This window comes from Triturus cristatus, chromosome 4_1 (assembly GCF_964204655.1).
Source record: "Triturus cristatus chromosome 4_1, aTriCri1.1, whole genome shotgun sequence".
Taxonomy (NCBI): domain Eukaryota; kingdom Metazoa; phylum Chordata; class Amphibia; order Caudata; family Salamandridae; genus Triturus; species Triturus cristatus.
This window is the reverse complement of record NC_140585.1, coordinates 242,072,493-242,099,921: the sequence shown is the minus strand read 5'-3', so window position 1 is coordinate 242,099,921 and position 27,429 is coordinate 242,072,493. Positions and strand designations below refer to the sequence as shown.

General features: G+C 45.4%; 1 non-coding gene and 2 pseudogenes across 1 annotated transcript; all 3 read left to right on the top strand.

The window, feature by feature from the left end:
• The first annotated feature begins 367 nt into the window (after positions 1-367).
• On the top strand, positions 368-2,171 carry LOC146854193 (18S ribosomal RNA; annotated as a pseudogene).
• An 888-nt stretch (positions 2,172-3,059) lies between these two features.
• On the top strand, positions 3,060-3,213 carry LOC146854192 (5.8S ribosomal RNA). The gene has a single exon (XR_014958935.1). It is a non-coding gene; the product is annotated as a 5.8S ribosomal RNA (ribosomal RNA).
• A 12,642-nt stretch (positions 3,214-15,855) lies between these two features.
• On the top strand, positions 15,856-17,164 carry LOC146854191 (28S ribosomal RNA; annotated as a pseudogene).
• The last annotated feature ends 10,265 nt before the right edge of the window (positions 17,165-27,429 follow it).

Here is a 27,429-nt window from a genome sequence, read left to right as displayed (position 1 = left end):
TGCAGAAGGGGTCGGGTGGCGCCAAGCCCTCAGATGCTGCTGCCCAGCAAATTTGTAGGCCCCGTGCGCCACACCGTCACCCCTCTCCACCCAGAACATTTCCACAGCAGCTCAGAATGATTGTTCAGATGGGTGTTGCCACCACCAGGCTCCGGCACCCCTGCGTCTCGCTCAGCCTTCCGGGGGAGACGGCTGGGCCTGCCGGTGCCCATGCGACCGCACCTCTCCACCCCTCCAGCAAGCCCTCCCGCCCAGGCGGGTGGGCTCCTTTCCCCAGCAGGCTCCCGAGAGGGAGGGGTGCGCGAAGGTTGTCCGGTCGGGGAGATAGGCACGCAGCTCCCGAACCCACCACGTCAGCAGGTGCAGCTACCTGGTTGATCCTGCCAGTAGCATATGCTTGTCTCAAAAATTAAGCCATGCACGTGTAAGTACACACGGCCGGTACAGTGAAACTGCGAATGGCTCATTAAATCAGTTATGGTTCCTTTGATCGCTCCATCTGTTACTTGGATAACTGTGGTAATTCTAGAGCTAATACATCAAGACGAGCGTTGACCTCCCGGGATGCGTGCGCTTATCAGACCAAGACCAATCCGGGCTCGCCCAGCTGCTTTGGTGACTCTAGATAATCTCGGGCCGATCGCACGTCCCCGTGACGGCGACGATACATTCCGATGTCTGCGCTATCAACTTTCAATGGTAATTTCTGTGCCTACCATGGAAACCACGGGTAACGGGGAATCAGGGTTCGATTCCGGAGAGGGAGCCTGAGAAACGGCTACCACATCCAAGGAAGGCAGCAGGCGCGCAAATTACCCACTCGGGGAGGTAGTGATGAAAAATGACAATACAGGACTCTTTCGAGGCCCTGTAATTGGAATGAGTACACTTTAAATCCTTTAACGAGGATCCATTGGAGGGCAAGTCTGATACCAGGAGCCGCGGTAATTCCAATTCCAATAGCGTATATTAAAGTTGCTGCAGTTAAAAAGCTCATAGTTGGATCTTGGGATCAAGCTGGCGGTCTGCCGCAAGGGGAGCTACCGCCTGTCCCAGCCCCTGCCTCTCGGCGCCCCCTTGATGCTCTTGACTGAGTGTCCTGGGGGTCCGAAGCGCTTACTTCGAAAAAATGTGAGTGTTCAAAGCAGGCCGGTCGCCTGAATACATCAGCTAGGAATAATGGAATAAGACTCCAGTTCTATTTTATTGGGTTTCGGAACTGGGGCCATGATTAAGAGGGACGGCCGGGGGCATTGGTATTGTGCCGCTAGAGGTGAAATTCTTGGACCGGCGCAAGACGAACCAAAGCGAAAGCATTTGCCAAGAATGTTTTCATTAATCAAGAATGAAAGTCGGAGGTTCGAAGATGATCATATACCATCGTAGTTCTGACCATACACCATACTGACTAGCGATCTGGCGGCGTTATTCCCTTGACCCACCGAGCAGCTTCCGAGAAACCAAAGTCTTTGGGTTCCAGAGGGAGTATGGTTGCAAAGCTGAAACTTAAAGGAATTGATGGAAGGGCACCACCAGGAGTGGAGCCTGTGGCTTAATTTGACTCAACACGGGAAACCTCACCCGGCCCAGACACGGCAAGGATTGACAGATTGATTGCTCTTTCTCGATTCTGTGGGTGGTGGTGCATGGCCGTTCTTAGTTGGTGGAGTGATTTGTCTGGTTAATTCCAATAACGAACGAGACTCCTCCATGCTAACTAGTTACGCGACCCCCAGCGGTCGGCGTCCAACTTCTTAGAGGGACAAGTGGCGTTCAACCACACGAGATCAAGCAATAACAGGTCTGTGATGCCCTTAGATGTCCGGGGCTGCACACGTGCTACACTGAGCGTGTGTCTACCCTTCGCCGACAGGTGCGGGTAACCTGATGAACCCCGTTCATGATAGGGATTGGGGTTTGCAATTATTTCCCATGAACGAAGAATTCCCAGTAAGTGCGGGTCATAAATTTGCGTTGATTAAGTCCCTGCCCTTTGTACACACCACCCGTCGCTACTACCAATTGGATGGTTTAGTGAGGTCCTTGGATCGGTCCTGCTGGGGTCAGCAACGGCCCTGGCGGAGCGCCGAGAAGACGATGAAACTTGACTATCTAGAGGAAGTAAAAGTCGTAACATGGTTTCTGTTATTGAACCTGCGGAGGGATCATTAACGGCGGAGCAGCGCAACCGACCAACGGTGCCTGCCCGTAGCCCTCGGCCTGCCTCCTGCAAGCACGCACTGTAGGCACAGGGCCCGGCACTGCCCTGGCGTGCCCCGGCTGGCGGAGGGGTCTGCGGCCGCATGGGGTGCTCGGGTAAGGACCGGGACTTCAGCGGGCCCCTTATCCCTGGGGAAGGCCTGACCGATGCACGAGGGACGGGGAGGGGGGCGGCCCCATCCCCTGTCCCTCTCTGAGATAGAGCCCAAGCTCACCATGCATGACCCCCCCAGAGGTGGGGGGAAAACCGAATGGCAGTGCATCCCCTGGTTGGTACCACCCCTCCCTCGAAAAGGCCCTGGCGCCGGTTGGGCCCTCCTGTGCCTGAGTCGTGGCTCGACCGGGTTCCGGATGACAGAGGAGCGGCCCTTCTCACATGGCAGGGCGGCCTAAAAGAGAAGGGGCTGAGGGCCTGCGAGGGGACCCCGGCTCCTCTCGGTGGGAGGCGTGCGGGATGGGGAGCCACCTGGCTCTTCCCTTCCGGTGCCTCCGAACCAGGCGAGGTTGGTGGTGGGCTGATGTGCAGGTAGGGCGACCCTCCCTCGTTGCCAGGTACCCGGTTCGACCCGGTCCCGTGTGGCCAGGCTGAGGGTTTTGAAGACTTGCGTGGGATCGGCGGCTGCGGGGCAGCCTGCTCCCATCGCTCCGGGTGCCCCCCCCCCCTTGGTGGGCACCCAGGCCGAGCGCCTGGCAATGTTTTTTTTCTCCCAACGGTGCAGTCTGACTCCCAGAGGGGTGCCCGGGCCGTCTCGCCACGCGGGTGGCGGATGGACGGCGTCGCCTTCCTCCCACCTCTCCTGTGCCCACAGGTGGGTGAACGTTTTCGAAAAGTTGCCTGTGACTCTTGGCAGTGGATCCCTCGGCTCGCGCGTCGATGAAGAACGCAGCTAGCTGCGAGAATTTGTGTGAATTGCAGGACACATTGATCATTGACACTTCGAACGCACCTTGCGGCCATGGGTTCCTCCCGGGGCTACGCCTGTCTGAGGGTCGCTCGATCGTCAATTGCCCTGGGCTTCCCCGGGACGCGGCTGGGGCCTTCGCAGGGTGAGCTCCGCTTCCCCTTCGTCCCCCCACAAGGTCAGACCCCCGATCGCCCGTGGCAAGGTCCCTCGCTGGGTCCTTCCGCAGAAGCACGCCTCCGGCGCGCCTAGCCCCGAGAAGGGGTCTTGAGACCGGTCCGCCGCGGGCCTGTCCCGGGGCACCTGGCTGCGTGCCGCACGTGGCAGTCTTTGGTGTCCCACCGGCTGCCCGCGCGCATGAGCCTCGGGTGCCCTCCTCCGCGGCCGGCTTCCTGGCGAGGGCAAAACCCCTCCAGATGCGATCCGAGGAAAGAGGGAGCGTGCTTCCGGGACGTCAGGCTCCTGCTCCGGCAGTGGGCTGGCCATCCCCGGCTCCCCCTTAACGCTCCTGCGTTTTCTTCCAACTACGACCTCAGATCAGACGTGGCGACCCGCTGAATTTAAGCATATTACTAAGCGGAGGAAAATAAACTAACCAGGATTCCCCCAGTAACGGCGAGTGAAGAGTCCAGCGCCGAATCCCCGCCCGGCGACGGGCGCGGTAAATGTGGCGTATAGAAGACCGACACCCCGGCGTCGCTCAGGGGGCCCAAGTCCTTCTGATCGAGGCTCACCCTGCAGACGGTGTTAGGCCGGTAGCGGTCCCCGGCACGCCGTGATCGGGTCTTCTCAGAGTCGGGTTGCTTGGGAATGCAGCCCAAAGCGGGTGGTAAACTCCATCTAAGTCTAAATACGGGCGCGAGACCAATAGCCAGCAAGTACCGTAAGGGAAAGTTGAAAAGAACTTTGAAGAGAGAGTTCAAGAGGGCGTGAAACGGTTGAGAGGTAAACGGGTGGGGTCCGTGCAGTCCACCCGGAGGATTCAACACGGCAGGAAGGTCGGTGGCCTGGGAGTTCCGGATCACCGCCGCGGGACCGGCGCCTGGGCCCTACCCGGCCTCTGCAGGGCGCATTTCCTCCGTGGTGGTGCGCCGCGACTGGCTCTGGGTCGGCTGGGAAGGCTTTGGGGTGCTATGGCGGAGGGTGCTACAGCCCCCCTGGCAGCAGCTGTGGTAAATATTTAAATTACCTGTACTATTTTTTATGCGGTAAAGTCTAGTAAGAATAACTCAGTCAAAATAAGAGGCAGAATCCGTGGTATTAGAGGTTCTGAAAAGGGCTTTATTCCTTACAAAGGAATTATAGTTCGAACCAGGCAATCTTATTCCATCACCACGAAGGTTCAGGAAGGGATAGGCAATACATTATTGACAAGTAACAATATATATATGAAAAGCATTGCATTAAGACAGATGCAGGAGGCGTAACAGCTGATAATACAGATAAGAATACACATACGTAATGAAAATAGGCGTAAATACAGGCGTATACTAGAAACGTCATTTAAAATGATGTCACAAGTGGGTGGATCCATAAGAGAATCCTGCAGTGTCAGCAGAAATATTTGGCAGAGATGCGCGCGCAGCCGCATGACGTGTGATTGACGTGCAACTAGAGGGTGAAGGGGAATTGACATTTAGCTCTACATGTGGAGACAGAAGTCTGGGGGGTCAGGTCAACCTAATCCCAAATCGTATCTAATATCTTTGTTTAAGGAACTGTTTTATCCAAAAGGAAAGGTCTCTCGGACGGAATCTATTCTATACTGACTGTTAGTGCATGTACAAGCGTCTGTGTCTACATGGGATGCGAGGGGGCAGGAATCTTCCATGGTAACAGGGGCTATGAATTACTTGCATAAAGACAGCGAGGCCGGGCCCTTTGCTCGGTAGCTGGAAGGATGTTTACCTAAACTACTAGACAGGAATGCATTGGATGTGGAGCGGAGCAGATAACTTGAAGGCTGAATACAGTTTTTGGCAGGCAACAGGCCGCGTCAGGCACCGCTAGCCGCGCAGGGAGTAAGACAAAGTTCATGGACACGGATGCAGGTCCAGGCTGGAGCATTTCAGAGGCAGAAGCAGGAAAAGGCTTGATGACAGAATTCAGGGCCTACTCGCCTGAACTGTAAAACTAGAAAAGTGAACCATATAAAGTCGGTGGCCAATCATACTTAGGAATGGAATATTTGACCCATTCATGGCGGATCTGAAAGAGGACATGTTGACGTTGGACGCACATGCATTTGCGTCTTCATAGCTGGAACTGGAGGGAACATACATGTACTTGTAGCATGTACATGGAGCCGTTGGGGTCTAAGATAGGGGACATAACTGGTCATAAAATTCATATTTCCTCATTCCCTCCTTGTCCCCTACGGACCCTTATGAAATATCCATCTTCATCAATCCATCAATCTGTTCATATAGCATCATTTGTTCTTCTTTCTTCTTCCGGAATCTTGAATGAAAATTTGAAGGCGGGATACACGATGTGGCACACAGACCACAAATCGCTGGCCCACATTGTAGACATAAGCAACAACTGAATAGTATGAGAAAGCCAATACCTAGGAAGGAGAGGATCCTCCATCCCCAGGCTGACAACACGCTCCAGAACCAACCGGACCAAGTCCAGGTGCCTGGATTCTGGTGTATCTGGCTTACGATCTTATGAAGTCGAGTTATGGCCTTATATACTGACGGCGCGTTTTCTGGTATGAAAACACAGCAACTTGATCCGATGACCCTACAAGCTCCGCCCCTATCGGCCAGAATGACGTCAAGGACAAGACGATTTTGAAGAACAACAATCCGCATCGCAGACTGCTCCTCTGTTAAGTTGCCTAAGGCGGAAGTAGTTTCATTCACTACTGCTTCAAGGGTTCTAGTTAATCTACGTATCAGCTTACTATTAGTGACTGTACCTATGTAGGGAAAGAAACCTTTATTGAAATCTGTGTATTGCTCCCATGCTGTTTCGGTGTAGTCGACAATCGGGAGATCTCTCTGCTGTCTATTGTGTACTAAATGGGTATTCCTATGATAATCAGGCGGGGCTAGGAAAACAGGTGGTAGAAGGAATGCAATGTAACAGGTACCATCCCAATCTAGGGGTAGGCGTATGTATGCGGTGTGACCACAGACGAAATAGGAGTGACGAGAAGCTCTAAATGTAGACTTGCCTTTATCACTGAATTCTATTACAGTGATACATTTACTATGGCCCATGTGTATTGAACCATTCTTTCTTACACATAATTCGCCTCTAACTGGAAATACTGACATAGCGGGCAAGATTGGTGTAGCTTCGGATTCAATATTCAGGATCATAAGATTAAGTGTAAAGTTACCTAATCCATATACTTCATTTTCTAGATCAGTTCCTGTTCTTTTGGGAAGTCCCTCCTTGTTAGGGTAGCAGACTTTAAGTAAAACTAGGTTCAGGTTTCCCCAAACCCAGTTGTCTTGATAAACTACTGAATTTGAATCTAGGGAATTAATCAAACTAAACCATGCTCCACAGGAGCCATTGTGTGTGAATGGATACGGAAAGAGGGGCAGAACTCCCCTATATTTCTGATAGGGAGGGAGTCGGCCACATATCCAACAATTTGTAGCGTTGCTGGTCTGATAAGAATGATGTAACATACTAATGAATGTGTTGTTGCGCAGCGCAAATCTATAGGACAACTCATGCGGGGGTAATTCGCTAAAAGAATGTTCGGCAGTAGCATTGAAAGCACGCTTGGAAATAGGGTAATACATGTGTAATAATATACTGGCAATGATAGTCAGAAGACTTAGAAAAAACATAATTAACAATGTCACTATGCAGTGACTACGAAGTGATTTACAGTACGCATGTTTCTTGAGCTGTTTCTGTCTATTTCTCTCTCTATTTCGGTCTAGAGGATACATGTCAGAGACAAATTCAACCGATTCACCTTGGAGAGGACTTAAACAATCAAATTGTCTGACTTGCTAGACCTTAGTTTCAGTTTATAGTTTTCCTTTTCTGTCTTGTCGACCAGGGGGAGTTTTGAGTCAGTCTGTGAGGGAATGCAGGGCTGATAATTCAAGTCGGATGATAGTCCATGACATTTTTTGATATGGCTCGAGTGCAACCACCCTTTACGTCCCTCAATCTTCACAGCTGTCCTTGTGGTCAATAAGACGAGTTTAGGCGACTGCCAGCGAGGCTCCAGCGGGTTCCTTCTGTCGAAGTTCCTTACAAGTACAATATCTCCCGGAACCACGTCATGGGGCTTCACCTCAGTGTTATCGGGAAAAGCTGCAGCTACCTGTGAACGACAAGATTGTAGTGCAGACATCAAGGAAGCCAGGTAATCTGTCAGCATATTACAATCAACATCAGTTATTTTACGAGGTATAGGCGTCCCCCACATATTTGGTGGTCTACCGAAGATCACCTCATACGGGGATAGCCCTGTTCGAGAGTGTGCTACCATTCTCATGTAAAAGAGCGCAACCGGTAAAGCTACTATCCAGTCGACACCTTTTTCTCTACATACTTTGGACAGTCTAATTTTCAGAGTTTGATTATGTCGCTCCACGAGACCTGCTGCCTCGGGATGTCGGACACAGTGGAATTTCCATTGGTAGCCTAACAGAAGTGAAACATGTTTCATTAGCTCGGATGAGAACGGCTGGCCATTATCTGAGTACACGATACGGGGCAAACCATACCGTGGGAAGAATTCTCGAACTAACTGTTTGGCAGTAGTCGGGGCAGTGTAATCTGAGACGGGATACGCCTCTGTCCACCGGGAAAGAGCGCATACAACTACGAGGACATATTTGAATCCTCGACATCGTTCCATCTGGATATAATCCATCTGGAGGACTTCAAAAGGGTGATCGGGGGGTTGAAATCCACCCTGTTCTACAGGTACGCCTTTTCCTGGATTGAACTGACAACAAATCATGCAGGTACGTACTTTCTGTTTAGCTGCTGCTCGCAAGTGTTTATTGAACCAAATGTGTTGAATGCTGTCTAGCATAGCTTTCTCTCCTAGGTGCGCTGGACTATGTATTGTGTTAATGATGACCTGAACCATTGAGTCGGGGAGAAACCATATAGATTTTCCCTTCGTCATCCATCCTTGATCCGTTTGGATCCCTCCTAATTCAGTCCTTCTCTTTATTTCTTCTGGTGTAGCATGTGTCTGTATGTCAATTACATCAAGGGCGGGATCCTTAACTGTCATGCAGTGTGTTGGTGTCGGAACTATTGTCTTTGTCGTGTCAGTTGGATGAGTCTGATTCTGAGCAGTCTGTTTAGCTGTTCTGTCAGCTAGGTCGTTACCCTGAGAAATAATGTCAGTCACTTTTGTATGGGCTTTACACTTCATAATCGATATTGCAGTCGGCAGATGTATTGCATCTAACAGAGCTTGAATAAGGGGACCGTGCTGGATGTGGGCACCGTGAGAAGTTAAATAACCTCTCTCTCGCCAAAGTAAGCCGAAGTCATGGACGACTCCGAACGCATAACGTGAATCTGTGTATATGTTGACTTTCTTATTTTTGGCTTGAATACAGGCTTGTGTCAGAGCGATGAGCTCTGCTGCTTGAGCTGACAAGGTATCGATACAATTTGTTTCAATAATTTCAGTATCTGTTGTGACTGCATAAGCGGCCACTAACTCTCCTGTATTTGTTCTCATGCATGAACCATCTACATATAATGTCAGGTCTGGATCTGATAATGGAATATCTGTCAAGTCTTGTCTGGGTTTCGTCGTAATAGTAATAACTTCAATACAATCATGTGCCAATGGGTCTGTTCCACTTAATGGCAAAAGTGTGGCAGGATTTAATGTACTACAACGTCTGATTTCTATGTGTGGCTGGAACAATGTCAATTCATAACCCGTCAGTCTTGCTATAGTCAAGTGTTGTGTTTGGGTCCGGTTCAAGAGAAACTCTACTGCGTGTGGTACTTGTACTGTCAATTGATGTCCTAACACTATGGCATCGCTTTGTCTGATTGCTAAAGCTGTTGCTGCGACTGATTTCAGGCACGCAGGAAGAGCCTGAGCTACGGGGTCTAATGTACTAGAAAAATAAGCACATGGCTTGTGTGATCCTGCTTGTTCCTGCGTGAGTACTGACAAAGCAGTACCTTCACGTTCTGTAACAAAAAGTGTAAAACGTTTGCTGTAACATGGCGTTGCTAAAACAGGTGCTTGGCATAAAGCTTTCTTTAAGCTTTCAAAAGCTTGTGTATGTTCCTGAGTCCAAGGGAGGACAGTCGATGTCGCTGCCTCCTGTGTTGTCAACTGAATGAGTGGTTTCGCTAGAAATGCATATTGAGGGATCCACTGCCTACAGTACGAAGTGAGGCCTATGAATAACCGTACCTCCTTTTGTGTCTTGGGTGGCGGCATGTTAACAATTAACTGGATACGGTCGGGTGTAAGCTGTCTTCCCCCCTTGGACAGCAAGTGCCCAAGGTACACAACTTGCTGGACACAGAATTGCAGTTTCGAAGGGGACACTTTGTGCCCCTTGTCGGCTAAGAAATGTAAAACCGTCAGTGATGCTTTTTCACATTCAGGTTCGCTTCGTGCGGTGATCAGCAGATCATCGACGTATTGAAGCAGGGCAGTGTTAGCTGGCATGTGAATACTGTCAAGTTCTCTTTTCAGTGCTTGGCTATAGATGCTGGGGCTTTCTGTGAATCCTTGAGGTGCGCGTGTGAATTTAAAACTTCGTCCATTTAAACTGAATCCGAACAAATATTGGCTTTCCGGATCGATTGGGACGCTAAAGAAAGCGTTCTTGAGATCAATTACAGTAAAGAACGTTGCTTCTGAATCTATGGCTGTTAGCAATGAAGAGATATCTGGGACCACGGGGTATTGTGGTACAATACATTTATTTAATTCTCCCAGATCAATAACTAATCGATATACGGGTGGTGCTTTTGGATCAGTTCGTTTAAGAATCGGAATTATCGGGGAATTACATACATTGGAGTCCGTTTCTACAACCACTCCTTGTGCAATGAGCTCGTCAATGATTTGCAGCAAAGCCACAACAGCATCTGGGGGTAACTTGTATTGTCGTATTCGTGGTAGTACCACTCCTGTTTTGAGTGTGACTCGATATGGTGTAATGTGCATACAACCTACATCAGTGGGGCCTTGTGCCCATAAATGTGCAGGTAGATTCTGTAACCGGTGATCCATGTCTCTAGACACGTAGTGACCCTTAAAGTCACGCAAAAAGAGTCGCACTCCTTCCGGAGAACAACATATTACAGCTCCTAGAGCCTTCAATGTTTTTATACCTAACAAGTTTTCTGGACATGATTTCGTAAGCAATAGATCTGTAGTCCGTGTTAATGGACCGACTGTGAATGCAAGTGGTTGCGATACTTCATTAATAGTGGGCTTTCCTGAAAAACCAAGGGAAATATTTTGTGAGCCTGAGAGGGGTGCCCCTGGGACTTCGCTGTGTCTGATAGTGGTCCTACTTGCCCCTGTATCGAGTAGAAACTTTCTGTCTTTCCCTAATACTTGACTCTGTACGTAAGGACCCTCTTGATCTACGGGAACCTCAATAAGGGGTAGGCCAACTTCCCTCTCTAGGCTATTTCATGTGTAGCGCTGATACTCTGGATAGTCATTTTGTGCATACTGGTACATTTGTTGTGTCGTGTTTTGTATTGCAGCAATAGGATGTGGCTGTTGTTGTGGTTGTTGTTGTGGTTGTGGTGCGGTCTGTTGTACAGCTGGCATAGGCTGTATATTCTGAGGTACTTGTTGTTGGATCTGATCCTGTCTAGGCGGACGTGGTCTCTCTTTCGTTATACCCGTAGAGATATTATGTTTCAGAACTGCGCAATCGTGTATATAATGACCTGGCTGTTTACAATAGTTGCATGTCCCTCTAACAGGACCTACTGAATCATTGGACTGTGTCGTACCCTTTTTATGACCGTCAGCTGGAACTGACTGAGCAACAAGCATTTTCATTTTCGTGTCTTTCATACGTCTTTGTTCATGTTCTTGTTCTTCTCTAATTCTATTGTGATGATATTGTAACATTTGTAACATCTGTGACGGTGTGTTACCTTGCCAAGTACTCTCGAATTTTAATACTCTACTCTTAACTTGGGGCAGGGAATTTTCAACTAATTTTGTCACAAACAGATGTGGATACGACTCACTACTTGCTTTTATGCCACTATTAATACCAAAACATTTTTCAAATCGGGAATAGAAATCACTAGTGTCTTCATCTTGTTTTTGTTTACAGGCTGAAATTGCACCCCAGTCTTCCTTTTTCGTAGTTAATAAACGTGGTAGTACCTGCACTAATAATCCTGGTAATGCTGTAGTCTTTTCCCCAAGCCCTGAACCTGCAGCTCGGGCCTTTTCTTCGTTTTCTAATGCTGTCCAATCTATCTTTTGGTCTCCCACCTCCCATTCCTTTTCTTTGAGTTTCTCGTAAATACCGGCAGGCAATAAAACTTTCAATATTTTCATAATGTCGGGATAAGTATACTCTCCCATGAGTAACATGTCTTTTATCTCACGGTGGAAACCTGCTGGGTCTTTGTCATGGCTAGGTACTACTTTCTTCATTTCTAATAATTCAATTTTAGTTATGGGCGCGTACACAAACACGCGTTTAAAATTATTGTCTTCACCTCTTATTGGGTGTACTTCGCGTAAGGGATTCTGTCTGTCTATGTGGTACGTTTTTCTTTCCAACTTGGGGGGAACTGAAACATGTTCTGGGCATACGAAGACAATGTACTGGTGTCGATATTCTAGAATTTCTTTAATTAAATCAGTACCTGAACCTCTCCATTTATTCGTGAGTAATTCTATCAGTATATCAGGTAGGGGACCAGGATCGGAGTGTTGGCTTCTATATAATATAACGAGGTGTTGTATCATGTATATACCAGCTAAACGCTGTTCGTCTGGGGTAAGATTCAAAAACGTGTGTGCCAACGCATCATCACTGTATTTTTCAGAACTGTCAGCCCATTGTACTGCTGACCTGGCTAATTCTTGTTCATCCATAGAATCGAGCATATGGTACCCCCTTCGGTCTCGGAGTAATTTATCAGCAGCCTGGAATAAGTGTTAAGGGGAATTCGTATTTAACATAGGGGCTTGAAAATGTCTGTTACATTCTGGACGTATCGGACGTATCGGGTCATTAAAGTATCTGGTATTGTTACAAGGTCTTCCCCTACCTACATAGGCTATCGTTTCTAATTGTCCTGTGGGCATTTCTGATTCTTCCTCCTCCTCTCCCTCTGATTCAGTTTTGTCTGCCTCCAATCTGGCTTTATGTATTCGTTCTACTTCTTTGCGGATCTTTCGGCACATAGCTACTATACATGTCTGTTTATCATGTTTTCCCTCTGATATATTCTGACCCCATCGGGTAAGTACTTGCATTTCATCCTGGTCTACCTCGGACCTATCTCTGTCTCTGATCAAGCAGTTTATGAAGAAACGTAACAGTTGTCTCTGTATATCCGCTTTCTGGTATTCCATGGCTTCGTCAATACTTTCAGGGCCTTGCCCTGTTTGGACAAAGCGATATATATTGTCTAAATGTTTAATCATTCCTGGTAGCGTCGTTAAATATATTGAAGCTCGTCGTATACGTAGTGATGATAGCAGCATTCTGTCATTTTTACCGGGCACTGGATCATATCTACAATCTACAAGATGTTCTTTAAACATGTCGGACGTTGCTATTTGGGGTGTACGTTGGTTTGCTAAATCTCTAAGAGACGATTTACTTCGTGATGGTGGCGTGGCAAAAATTGCTGTCGCTCCTTCTGAGGTGCTAGGCACGAAAGGATTCGTGGGATGTAAGGTAGAGACTGTGGATGCAGGAAAAGCGGTGGAAACAGATGGACCTGTGGGATTGTGCGGAGGAGTTTGTGGTTGCGGAGTTGGGGGCGGATGTTCTCGGCGTTGAGCACCATCGACAGGTGGCGTGTGTGGTGGAACATTAACATATTCCGGAGCTACATCGTCAAAATAGGAGGAAAGGAAAATATCTTTTGCGGTCTTGGGATGTGCTTTAATCGGGAGTAATGGGGGTGGCAAATCTTTCGGTATTTCCGGGGTGGCCTTAGGTAAACCTTCGGCCAAAAGAGGATACATACCATTCATAAGAGTGTTTCGTTGTCTGTCTACTTGTTCTGTTTTTACTCGGATACCTTCCTCAACTAATACGTTTTCTCGGGCTCTATTTGAGTTCTCCCTACTTTTCTCTTCCAGTCTGAGCGCTTTCTCTGTGCGCCTATGCGATTCTTTACGCCATAACTCAATAGCATCTTTCTGCGACTGTCTGGCTTTCTTTTTCCATAATTCTTCTTCTACTCTCATGATGCAATCTGCATCCCATGTCCCAGCTGCGGGCCACCTCTGACTTTCTGCTAGATCCTTGGTGTAGTCCACCCATAAGTCAAGATATAATACGGCATCTAGGCCATGTTTATGATACATAAAATACCCTGGAGTGTCCCTAGGTGGAATGGGAACAGCTTCTTCGAGTACTCCTTTTCTAGTTTTGATCTGTCTTAATTTTGAAAAGAACGGCATCTTTAAACCTTGCTACTTGATTCTTACTTGAACCGAACTTGAACACAATTAATACAATAAACACAATAATGAACACTCATTCATACCACAATTTTTTTACACAGTAAAACATTTAACATTTAACATTTAACTTTTAACGAACAATGATAATTAGAAGAAAACTAGTTACTGACATAATACTAATACTAGATAATATTGAATTATATACATGAACATACTGGATATACTGCTAAACAGTACAGATACACTGCTAAAACAGTGCAGACCGGATCTGTGTACCCAAACCCGTCAGGACCGGCACAAATTAATGTGCACGTCTAACTGCCTCCACAGCAACGGTACTCACCGGGTAGCACGGAACGGAAGGCCTCGGAACTGAACTGAACTGGACCGGACTGGACTCGACTCGACTCGGAACTTCGGAACCTGGTGGGCCTCTGTATACCTCGGATCTTGCTCTCTCAGCTAGGCTCTGGTCGGGATACTTCGCACTTCTCACCGCCTCGTCTGGGTGTTGATCGCAGCCTCAGTCACCCCCGCTTGGCCGGAGGGAGATACAGGAAATCCTGCGGGTACGCGTTTTTGTCCGTCCAGCTGTGGCAGGAGACCGGGCCTGCAACGCACCTCCGGCGCGTGAGATGAGAAAGTGTCCCTGTTCGGGCGCCAATTTATGTGGTAAATATTTAAATTACCTGTACTATTTTTTATGCGGTAAAGTCTAGTAAGAATAACTCAGTCAAAATAAGAGGCAGAATCCGTGGTATTAGAGGTTCTGAAAAGGGCTTTATTCCTTACAAAGGAATTATAGTTCGAACCAGGCAATCTTATTCCATCACCACGAAGGTTCAGGAAGGGATAGGCAATACATTATTGACAAGTAACAATATATATATGAAAAGCATTGCATTAAGACAGATGCAGGAGGCGTAACAGCTGATAATACAGATAAGAATACACATACGTAATGAAAATAGGCGTAAATACAGGCGTATACTAGAAACGTCATTTAAAATGATGTCACAAGTGGGTGGATCCATAAGAGAATCCTGCAGTGTCAGCAGAAATATTTGGCAGAGATGCGCGCGCAGCCGCATGACGTGTGATTGACGTGCAACTAGAGGGTGAAGGGGAATTGACATTTAGCTCTACATGTGGAGACAGAAGTCTGGGGGGTCAGGTCAACCTAATCCCAAATCGTATCTAATATCTTTGTTTAAGGAACTGTTTTATCCAAAAGGAAAGGTCTCTCGGACGCAATCTATTCTATACTGACTGTTAGTGCATGTACAAGCGTCTGTGTCTACATGAGATGCGAGGGGGCAGGAATCTTCCATGGTAACAGGGGCTATGAATTACTTGCATAAAGACAGCGAGGCCGGGCCCTTTGCTCGGTAGCTGGAAGGATGTTTACCTAAACTACTAGACAGGAATGCATTGGATGTGGAGCGGAGCAGATAACTTGAAGGCTGAATACAGTTTTTGGCAGGCAACAGGCCGCGTCAGGCACCGCTAGCCGCGCAGGGAGTAAGACAAAGTTCATGGACACGGATGCAGGTCCAGGCTGGAGCATTTCAGAGGCAGAAGCAGGAAAAGGCTTGATGACAGAATTCAGGGCCTACTCGCCTGAACTGTAAAACTAGAAAAGTGAACCATATAAAGTCGGTGGCCAATCATACTTAGGAATGGAATATTTGACCCACTCATGGCGGATCTGAAAGAGGACATGTTGACGTTGGACGCACATGCATTTGCGTCTTCATAGCTGGAACTGGAGGGAACATACATGTACTTGTAGCATGTACATGGAGCCGTTGGGGTCTAAGATAGGGGACATAACTGGTCATAAAATTCATATTTCCTCACAGCTTCGCTCTGTCCGCGGGGCCAAGGGAGATTCGACCGCTTCCGCGCCTTCCCCTGGGCACCCGTCCCCGGCTGCACCTGGGGCGCGCCGGGGCGGTAGAAGGGGGGACGGGGCCCCCTGCTCCCGGCGCGACTATTGACTGGGGCGGACTGTTCTCAGTGCGCCCCGACCACGTCACGCCGTCGGGCGGGGAAGCCCATGCCGGGCGCAAGGGGTCTGCGGCAATGTCGGTTACCCACCCGACCCGTCTTGAAACATGGACCACGGAATCTAACACGTGCGCAAGTTGGTTTGTCGAGCAAAACCCTGTGGTGCAATGAAGGTGAGGGCCGGCACACGCCGGCTGAGGTGGGATCCCGCAGCGCTTACAGCGGTGGGCGCACCACCGGCCCGTCTTGCCCACTCCGTCGGGGAGGTGGAGCATGAGCGTGCGTGATAGGACCCGAAAGATGGTGAACTATGCCTGGGCAGGGCGAAGCCAGAGGAAAAACTGGTGGAGGTCCGTAGCGGTGCTGACGTGCAAGTCGGTCATCCGACCTGGGTATAGGGGTGAAAGACTAATCGAACCATCTAGTAGCTGGTTCCCTCTGAAGTTTCCCTCAGGATAGCTGGCACTCGGAGCCCCCAGTTGTATCTGGTAAAGCGAATGATTAGAGGTCTTGGGGCCAAAATGATCTCAACCTATTCTCAAACTTTAAATGGGTAAGAAGCCCAGCTCGCTGGCGTGGAACCGGGCATGGAATACGAGTCCCTAGTGGGCCACTTTTGGTAAGCAGAACTGGCGCTGCGGGGTGAACTGAATGCTGGGTTAAGGCGCCTGATGTTGACGCTCATCAGACCCCAGAAAAGGTGTTGGTTGATATAGACAGCAGGACGGTGGCCATGGAAGTTGGAATCCGTTAAGGAGTGTGTAACAACTCACCTGCCGAATCAACCAGCCCTGAAAAGGGATGGCACTGGAGCGTCGGGCCAATACCTGGCTGTCGCCAGCGCTGAGAGCCGCGGGGGCTAAGGCGCGACGAGTAGGAGGGTCGCTGCAGTGCGCACAGAAGCCCGGTGCAAGGGCCCGGGTGGAGCCACCGCAGGTGCTGATCTTGTTGGTAGTAGCAAATATTCAATCGAGAACTTGGAAGGCAGAAGTGGAGAAGGGTTCCATGTGAACAGCAGTTGAACATGGGTCAGTCGGTCCTAAGAGATGGGCGAGCGTCGTTCGGAAGGGACAGACGATGGCCTCCATTGCCCTTGGTCGATCGAATGGGAGTCGGGTTCAGATCCCCAAACCCAGAGTAGCGGAGACGGGTGCCCTTGCGGCGTCCAGTGCGGTAAAGCAAACGATCCTGGAGAAGCCGGCGGGAGCCCCGGGGAGAGTTCTCTTTTCTTTGTGAAGGGCAGGGCGCCATGGAATAGGTTCACCCCGAGAGAGGGGCCCAAGCCTTGAAAAGCGTCGCTTTTCCGTCGGCATCCGGTGAGCTCTCGCTGGTCCTTGAAAATCCGGGGGAGATGGTGTAAATCTCACGCCGGGTCGTACCCATATCCGCAGCAGGTCTCCAAGGTGAACAGCCTCTGGCATGTTGGAACAATGTAGGTAAGGGAAGCCGGCAAGTCAGATCCGTAACTTCGAGATAAGGATTGGCTCTAAGGGCTGGGTCGGTTGGGCTGGGGCACGAAGCGCGGCTGGGCACACGCCGCAGCTGGACGAGGTGCCTCCCTCCAGGGCGACGGCGACTCTGGACGCGAGCCGGGCGGTGGTCGCCAGCCGAGGCAGAACGCCGCCCCCGCGCCCCCGGGGAGGGGGCACGGGGGCGGCGTTCTGCCTCAGCTAGCGCCTAGCAGCTGACTTAGAACTCGTGCAGACCAGCGGAATCCGACTGTTTAATTAAAACAAAGCATCGCGAATGCCCGAGGCGGGTGTTGACGCGATGTGATTTCTGCCCAGTGCTCTGAATGTCAAAGTGAAGAAATTCAATGAAGCACGGGTAAACGGCTGGAGTAACTATGACTCTCTTACTATTCTCAGTTGTAGTGGCCTTTACCTCCCAGTGGTCCCGCCGGTAACTGCCTCTATGGTACTAGACTCTGCGTAGAGAAGTATATAGAGACAGGCTAAACAAGGTTCTATCATGGCAGCGAGTGTGATAGTGAGAAGTGGCGAAGCAAACGAACACATTTCCAGATGGGGTAGTTCCTGGAGAATAAAAACCCCGCTAAGATGGCGTAAGGAGGTGCTGTCTTTTCAAGAAATCATTAACCTCCTCACCGAATTTGACAAACCAGCACTAGCTTCAAACAATGCAACAAACAACAACGATCCAGGTCACGTTATAGGCCTTAGTTCACCCTCAGAAGCAAAAGAAGACACAACAATAGACCTCAGCGAAACCATTGAATTTGTGGCCTCCTCAGCCAAGAATAACATTGATACAGCCAATTTTGAAAACCTACCGGATGTATACGAAATCAGCAAAGAACTGGTAACAAAGAAAAGTGACTACTCCAAAAAAGTCACATATTGGAAATACCCAAACGAAAAGTATAAATGTGACTTGTGTGGAGACATAATGGGAACCTTCAAAGAATTGAGAAAACATGTCTCCAACAAGCATAAAGGCTTCTATCTCAAAGCGTATTGTTCAAAATGTGACAAAGAAGCCGAATATCACAATATTGCATGCCACTATGCAAAATGTAAAGGAAGACCTCAAAAAGGAGAGCTGTCATTCCTGTGCAGCTACTGTGACCTCAGATTTGGAACAAAGATTGGAGTTTCACAACATGCTCGGCACGCACATCCAAGAGCGCAAAATGAGGCTAGACTGGCAGCTCTAGCAAGCAGCAAACCATCAAAACTATGGTCACAGGAGGAAATATTGTTATTAACAGAATTGGAAAAAATGTACGAGAACAAAAGAAACATTAATGCGCTGATGGTCCCGCATTTTGACAATAAAAATAGTAAACAAATTGCAGAAAAAAGAAGAGATAGAAGAGATAAGAGCAAAAAATCGACAAAGGATGTACTGCAAGCATCCAATGTCTCTGAGAATGACTCCTGCGATGAACCAGAGATTGCAGTTGAAGTAACAACAGAAAGGCGCAGAGACTTTATCAATCGGAAACGAGCGCCAAAAATAAGAAACTTTGATGAGCTAAATGATAGAATCACAGAAATCGAAAAGTACACAAAAAACATCCAGCATCATGATGCTGCTATGGATCTGATGGATGAGATAGTGACTTATATATCAGAAAACACCAATGATATAAGTCCTGAACCATCAAATCATACCGAACTATCGAGTGAACCCAACAATGAACCTATGAACTCTGCTCAAGTTGAGCAACAGACTGCCCCTGGACAAAACAAGATACCAAAGAAAGATGGAAGGCCCAATCAAACACAAAAGAAAAAATATACAAAAGCAAAGGGCAGTTACAAAGAATATCAGACAATGTTCCAAAAAGACAAAAAGAAAATTGCCAGGATAATCACTGATGGGGCAGAAGATGCCACTTGTCAAATCAGTGGTGATGAAATCTTCCAATACTATAAAGGTATAATTGAAAAAGAGAACAAGAAAAATCCCAAATTCATCCCAATTAACCGAATACCAGATGAATGGGAAATTGGAAGTTTATGTAAAGAAATTACACTGCTCGAAGTAACTAAAGCCTTTGATGAATCAGATTTAAAGAAAGCAGTGGGGCCTGATAAAATTGGTCTGAATGACTTAAATAAAGTGCATAGCAGGCAACCAAGACTACTACCCAGAATCTTATCGTCTTGGCTATTGATGAGAAGAGTACCAGAAAGTATTAAGAAGAACAGGTCAATACTAATACCCAAGAATGTACCGATTAGCGAACTCAAAAAGATAAGTAATTGGCGTCCAATTACTATCGGTACGGCATTCATGAAGCTGTTCACAAAAATATTAACCAAAAGACTCACATTTTTCGTTGAAATAAATACGAGACAAAAAGGCTTCATGAAGGTGCGAGGTTGTCTCGAAAATCTGACTCTTCTGCAAAACATTATAAAAGGGGCGCGAAAGAACAGAAGCTCGTTGGCAGTGGTGTTCATAGACATATCAAAAGCTTTTGACTCTGTCAGCCATGGTCATATTCTACAGAGTCTTGAAAGACACAGGGTTCCATCATGCATCAGAGACATAATAAAAGACTTATACACTGACTCAACAACATTTTTCAAGGGAAAAAACAATGAAGCAACTCCAGAAATAACAATGAAGTCAGGAGTTAAACAAGGTGACTCTTTATCCCCACTGCTGTTTAATATTGCCATGGATCCTCTGATCTGTGATCTTCAGAAAGAAGGCAAGGGCTTCACATTTGGTTCCAATAATCTCATCAAGCAAATCACCGCTCTGGCCTTTGCCGATGACATCGCAGTACTCAGCAACACCTGGGAAGGAATGAGTACAAATCTGAAAATCATTGAAAAATTCAGTAAAATAACAGGATTAAAACTTAATGTGAAAAAAACACATGGATTTTATATAAGTCATCGTAAAGATAAGATCCTAGTAAACAACTGTAGACCATGGCAATTTGAAAAACAAAACATTGAAAACATCCACCCAGGAGAAAGTGAGAGATACCTCGGACTGAACTTCGATCCACACACCGGCCATTCAAGCAACAACAAAATTAATGAGGTTCTTGTTGACTGGGCTCAAAAACTCGACAATCTACCACTTAAGCCCACACAGAAAATAGAAATATTCTGTAAATACTTGATCCCTAAACTGTCATTTAAACTGGAAATGACAGGAACAGAAGCGAAAACTTTAAACATTCTGGATCAAACAATTAGAAAGTATGTCAAACATTTCCTACACCTTCCTGCATACACATGTGATGGTCTCCTGTACTCGAAAAGATCCTTTGGGGGCCTCAGTATTCCAAAGCTATGTACGACAATTGGTCTGAACAAAGTTAATAACTTATTGTACCTCAGGGAAGCTCCAGACCTGTACATAGCTCATTCATTCATGTATGCAGGAGAAGTAATCAATGAAAAAATTGATAACATCATTAAAACACACAAACTCAACATAGTAGGCAGTAGATCTCTGAGTCATGAACTAAATTTGATAGCAACATATGACTGGAGGAAAGAAGAATTTGAGAAATGGGCAAATCTCCCTGTCCAAGGTGATGGTATCAAATACTTAGCGAGTAATCCAACCTCAAATTTTTGGATCAGCAAACATAACAAAATAAAAGAAAATCAATACATAGCTGCGCTAATGCTGAGAGCAAATGTATTGTATACTAGAGAAACCATCACTAGGGGAAGAAATCGTACATTTGCTACTTGTAGATATTGTAAAGATGTGTGTGAAACAATTGCTCATATTTCAGGTGCATGTCCTAAAACCAAGGACATAAGAATAAAAAGGCATAACAAAGTGTTGGAATTGCTAATTGATAGAGCAAAAAGGTGTGGGTGGATGACATACAGGGAACCTCATGTCAAAAATAATCAAGGTGAACTAAGAAAACCAGATGTAGTGTTCACCAAAAATGGTACTGCTGTAGTGGTTGATGTCTCAATTCGTTATGAAAACTCACAGAATTCCCTTGAACTAGCGTATGAGAGCAAAGTTAAATACTACCAGGATCTATCACAGCAAATCAAAGATCTTACCAAATGCAAAACTGTAAAATTTCATGGCTTTATTGTCGGATGTCGGGGTATTTGGCCTCAATGTAATGATGTTGCTCTGGCTGATCTTGGTCTGCAAATGTCGTTCCCATTCAAGAAGAATGTTTGCCTGACTACATTAATGGACACTCTAAAAATGTGCCAAGTATTCATGGACAAATAAATTTCAGGTCAAACACTGAGATGTACACTATCGTACAGCACACATGTCACTTTTACAAAGTATTAGATTTACATATGGTTCAACAGTTACGTAATAGTTAATAGTTAATAGTATAGATGTGGATTTTATAGATGTGAAGTTATAGAAATATTTTTCCAAACTAGACGTGCAATTTATAGATGTGTATTCTAATTTTAGTTGTGTGCTTACATTATAATGATTTAGATATAAATGTGTACATTATGCTTCTTGAATATCATAGGTCTCAAATAATTACATACACATAGTCACTACTTATTGCATTGATTATTGATGTCCTGCTAATCAGAACTGTTCGTAGACAATTTTATATTGTTGGAATAGTACTGCAGGGTGTACTATCTCTGGCCTATACGTGACCCCAGTTCCAGTGAGGACAGCTTAAAGTGTGGCTGTACTCCGGAGGGAACAAATGTTGTATTGTTGGAAGCAAACCCGATTTGACGCTGATGGGCAGCATAATAACCCAGAATGAGCCACCGCGAGGTGGTACAAATAGCCAAATGCCTCGTCATCTAATTAGTGACGCGCATGAATGGCTGAACAAGATTCACACTATCCCTACCTACTATCTAGCGAAACTACAACCAAGGGAACGGTGTTACAACTCCTGTATGTCTGTTTTGTATTTCCCTTTTAATTACCTATTGTCCTTTTAATTGCACTGTGTACTTTTAATTATGGCACATGCTTTGCAGTTATCATTACATCACATAGAATGAGAGTTCTGACATTCTTCTCCTGAACCTCTGCTGTTGCAGTACTGTGCTCATCTCATTAAACTGGCTTTGAATTTTACTTGGATTGAAAGACTTCTTCCTTGGAAATTTACATTGGCGACGAGGGACTTTGTCCCTGCTACTTCTTGGAGCGCAGGAGCGGTACTATTCATTTTGGGATTTGATTTTTGAATTGAAATTCTTTTTTTTCTGCTTGGAACTGAAGTTTGTATATTTTATGTGAATAATTAATCTGTATTATTCACCACTGTGCCACTGTCACTACTTGGTTCTTGAAGCTTGGAGCTGTATTTTGAGCATATTGAAGCCTTTTCCGACTTCTGCATCTTTCAAAACTACTATTATCTGCTCGAGATCAGCGTTGCCACTGGTAGTGTAAGACGTGCTGTTTCCTCCCCAATCGCGCGTTACCATAGATACAAATGCTGCTGCTGGACACTCCTGCTGGAACATTCATCTCAGTGGAAGACGCTCTCATCATCACGCGGCGTGTTTGGGTCATCACGCTAACGATGTCATAACGTTTGGCAACCATTTTGTTTGAACTACGTCTCCGTGGATACAACATACAGCATAATTGTGCTTACGACTGCATATCGCCGATGCGCACGGCAGCGCATTCAATTTCTATTATACTTCGCATCACCGATGCGCACGGCAGCGCATTCAATTGCTATTATACTTCACATCGCCGATGCGCACGGCAGCGCATTCAAGCTCAAGGAGAATTATGCCGTTTTGTGCACATCGCTGATGCACACAGCTTTCATCCAATTTAAAAACTGAATGAGGTAGAATATTTATTGTGTTCGCAATTTGTGCACATCGCTACTCTTCATTCTAGTCACATAAAAAAAAAGTGATTACTGTGATTACTGAATTGACAATTTTCAATATTTTTATTCATGGTTCCATCGTTTATTTGTAATATATTTTCTACTGTTATACATGATTAAAAATTAATGTCTACAGTTCTCTAAGCTTAATACCTTTCTATCACATACCACATAATTTACTTGTGCTACTTTCATCACTCCTTTATTTAGTGTGTCACCATGCAATTTGATCCACCCACAAAATGTTTACAATCTAAAGGAGAACCTCGTATTCCATGGTCTAGATGGAAGGAGGAATTTTTAACATATATGAAGGCAATTGATGGAGAGAGAATGGGTAATGAGAGAAAAAAAAGTATTTTTTTGCATTGTTTAGGATCAGAGGGTCAAGCCATATTTAGAACTCTACCAGTTGCAACTGGTGAACTCAGCACATTTGAAGAGGCACTTATGCGTATGGAAACTCGTTTTAAACCCACAACTAGCATAACACTTAACAGGTATTAGTTTTATTATAGGGCTCAAAGGGAAGCTGAAACATTTGATGATTTTTTGACCGCCCTTAGAAGTCTTGTGGTTTCTTGCAATTTTGGCAATCTAGCTGATGAAATGATTAGAGACCAAATTATTGTAAATGTAAGAAGCAAGAAAACCCAAGAGCAATTATGGATTTTAGGAAATCCTAATCTATATGACACAATTGCCACTGCAAATGCTTTTGAACAATCTGATAGGTGGAGGAAAACCATTGAAGATGTCAATGCCAAAGGTGAGAGTAATAAATGCATTGATGAGGTTTGAGTTGTTAAAAAGACTTCTTTCGCCAAGACATCTCACCAGAGTAATAGAGAGATCAAGAATATTGTTTGTTTTAGGTGTGGAAGCACTAACCATGTAGCATCATTTAAGTTTTGTCCTGCCATAGGGAAAGAGTGTATCAAATGTGGAAGGATAGGACATTTTGCTAAGGCGTGCAAGGATGATCGTAGAAGAACTATCGATATACATAAAAATGTAAGCTCTAGAAGCAAAGACATTTCTTGTGTGAGAAGCTTTAACTATTCTGATGAAGAGCATGTTAGTGAAAAAGGTATAGTTGTTTCTATTGTTGATGTGTGTTCTCTAGAGGAGACCTTAAGTTCACCTAAGTGTGAAGTCAAATTTTTGAATTAAATTTTAGAACTAATGGCTGATTCAGGTTCGAGTGGACCATTATCACTGAAGTTTACCTCAATGAGAAGTTTGGTAAAGCCATGTCTTTGAAGGATTTGTACCCCCCTGATATCTTGGCTCAGAGTTTTAACGGTTCCACGATTGATCTTGCAGGGTATGTTGCTTCAAAAGTTGAATTCAAAGGAAGGTCAGCTTTTATAAAAGTGTACATTGCTAGGAAAGGTGTAAATGTTTTAGGTTGGTGTGATCAATGGAGGTTAGGGATTATTCTCAATCCTCATAACAAAGAACATGTTATGGTAATCGAAGGAAGTGATAGCATTGGTGTTATGGTGAAAGGTGATGGTTTTGATGTAATTGGGAAAGAATTCCCAGAAGTGTTATCAGATTCTTTAGGGAAGCTCAAAGGTTTCACACATGAAATTAGACTTAAGAAAGGAGCATCTCCTGTTAAACAAAAACGTAGGAATGTGCCCATCAATGTGAGGGATGAACTTGGGAAACTTCTGAAAGGTATGTTGGATGAGGGAGTGATTGAAGAGGTGGAGTCATCAGAGTGGGTTTCTCCGATCGTTTTGACACGAAAATCAGACAATTCCTAGAGGTTGTGCATTGATCTTCGTGCACTTAATGCAATATTTTGATTGATTGCCACCCCCTGCCAAATATTAATGAGGTGGTGAGCATGTTAGGAGGTGCCACAGTGTTCTCCACTTTGGACCTTAGGTCAGCTTATCATCAGATTGAGTTAGCCAAAGATTCTCACCACATGACTGCTTTCATCACACCACAGGGATTGTTCCAATTCAAGAGGAGGCCTTTCGGTTTAGCGTCTGCAGCATCTGTATTTCAGAGATCTAGGTGTCATCTTTTTAAACAAATGGAATCGTGTGTGAAATGTTTCCAAGATGACATTTTGATCTACTCACCAGACGAAGCAACACATTTGGAACATCTTAAAAAAGTATGTGGGATTCTCAAGGATTATGGACTTACTCTAAAGAGGAACACATGCAAATTATTCCAAGAATCTGTTGAGTAGCTAGGACATACTCTCTCCAAAGAAGGTGTTGTTCCCAAGAAATCACTGGTTGATGCTATCCTCAGAACACCTTATCCTGACTCAAAAGAAAAACTTGTTTCCTTTTCAGGACTTTGTGAATATTATAGTAAATTCATAAAAAAATTTGCTTCTAAAATGGAACCTTTAAGAGAACTAACGAGGAAAAATATTGAATTTGTTTGGGGTGAAAAACCACAAGACGCCTTTGAAAACATTAAGGCGGAAATGATTGCTGCTCCTACTCCCAAACCATTTTGTGTTGGGAAAACTTGTGTACTTACTGTTGATGCCAGTCTATATGGACTTGGTTGTGTGTTGTCACAGTGTGCTGGTAAGGATGAATGGAATGTGGTCTTCACCTCTCGCACGGTAAATGTCACAGAAAGACGTTATGCTGTGATTGAAAGAGAATTGCTAGCGTGCGTGTGAGGTGTGGAGCATTTTAGGGACTACATGTGGGGTGCACGGTTTATTTTAAAAACTGATCATAAACCTTTGGTTCCTATCTTATCTCTGGGTGGTGGTCTCAATGCCACAGCCAGAATAGCTAGGTTAATGTCGCAATTACAAGAATCTACGTTTTCGGTTGAATACGTTCCAGGAATAGTGAACGTCACAGCTGATTGTTTATCACGACTTCCTTGCGATGTAAATTATACTACTAGTGATGAGGAAATTGTTGCAAGCATTTCTGAAGTATTATCAGAAAGATTCAGTTCTATTTCTGAAGAGTTGTGGAAAAAGCCATGACTGAAGATAATCTTTTACAGCAAGTGATTAATTATACCAGCATTGGTTGGCCTTCCAAGAGGGAAATTTCGGATGAGTTATTTCAGTATTGGAAGGTCTCTGATGAGATTATTGTAGAAGGAGATTTGATTTATAGACAGGGAAAATGTATTCCACCTGTATCGTTGCGTGATTCCATTTTGTCCTTGAGTCATGAAAGCCATTTGGGAATGTGTTCTATGAAAAGGCTCATCAGATCGGTATTTTGGTGGCCTGGTTTAGACAGGTATGTTGATAGAATGGTAAGTGAGTGTCCCGAATGTGTGTGCAGTGAGAAAACACTGAAATGTAATCCTGCTCTCCTCATTCCTGTCAAGTGGCCTGATCATCCATGGCAGAAGGATGGTTTAGACATTGCTGGTCCTTTCAATTTTCTGCCACAGGATTGCAGTGATGGTGGATTATCACTCTAAATAGCCTGAGGTAAAGTTAGTCCCACGTGTTACCACCAGTAGTGTTGTCTTATTCTTAAAAGAGGTTTTTGCCAGAGAAGGTAGTCCTGAAGTGCTTATATCAGACAATGGTGTACAGTTAAAATCTCATGAAATGATGGAGTTTTTAAAACTTCATAATGTCCGTCATGTTACCACATCCCTTTATGAACCTCAAGGTAAGGGTCAAGTGGAAAGGTTCAATAGGGTTCTCAAACAAGACATTCTTTGGGCACGGAATTTTGGTACAGAACGTAAAGATAAATTAAGAGAGAAGTTATGGTTGTACCGCATAACTCCTCATTCCGTTTACATAAGGGTAAAGATCCAGTATCTAAATTATGCCCTTGGTGGTTTAAAAAAGTTGTTAGAGTTCAATCTTCTGATTTAGACAAGAAAGATATAGCACATAGAGTTGAAGAAAAGCAACAGAAAAGTAAATATCTTTATGATCTTCGCATGAAAGTTAAAATACCAAAATTTGTGGTTGGGGACTTTTTAAGAATACGCAAACCTGGAATTCTTCTTAAAAGTGGTGCTAAATTCAGCAGACCCGTGAAAATTGTCAAAGTTAATCGAAATAGCATAGTCACTCAAGATGGACAGGTTTGGAATGTAAGACGTGTTTTTAAATGTCCTATGTTATCTTCCTAATTTTTCTAACGGGGAAAATGTGTTACAACTCCTGTATGTCTGTTTTGTATTTCCCTTTTAATTACCTATTGCCCGTTTAATTGAACTGTGTACTTTTAATTATGGCACATACTTTGCAGTTGTCATTACATCATATAGAATGAGAGTTCTGGCATTCTTTGCCTGAAGCAGCAGTACTGGGCTCATCTCATTAAACTGGATTAGAATTTTACTTGGACTTAAAGTCTTCTTCCATGGAATTTTACAAACAGGCTTGG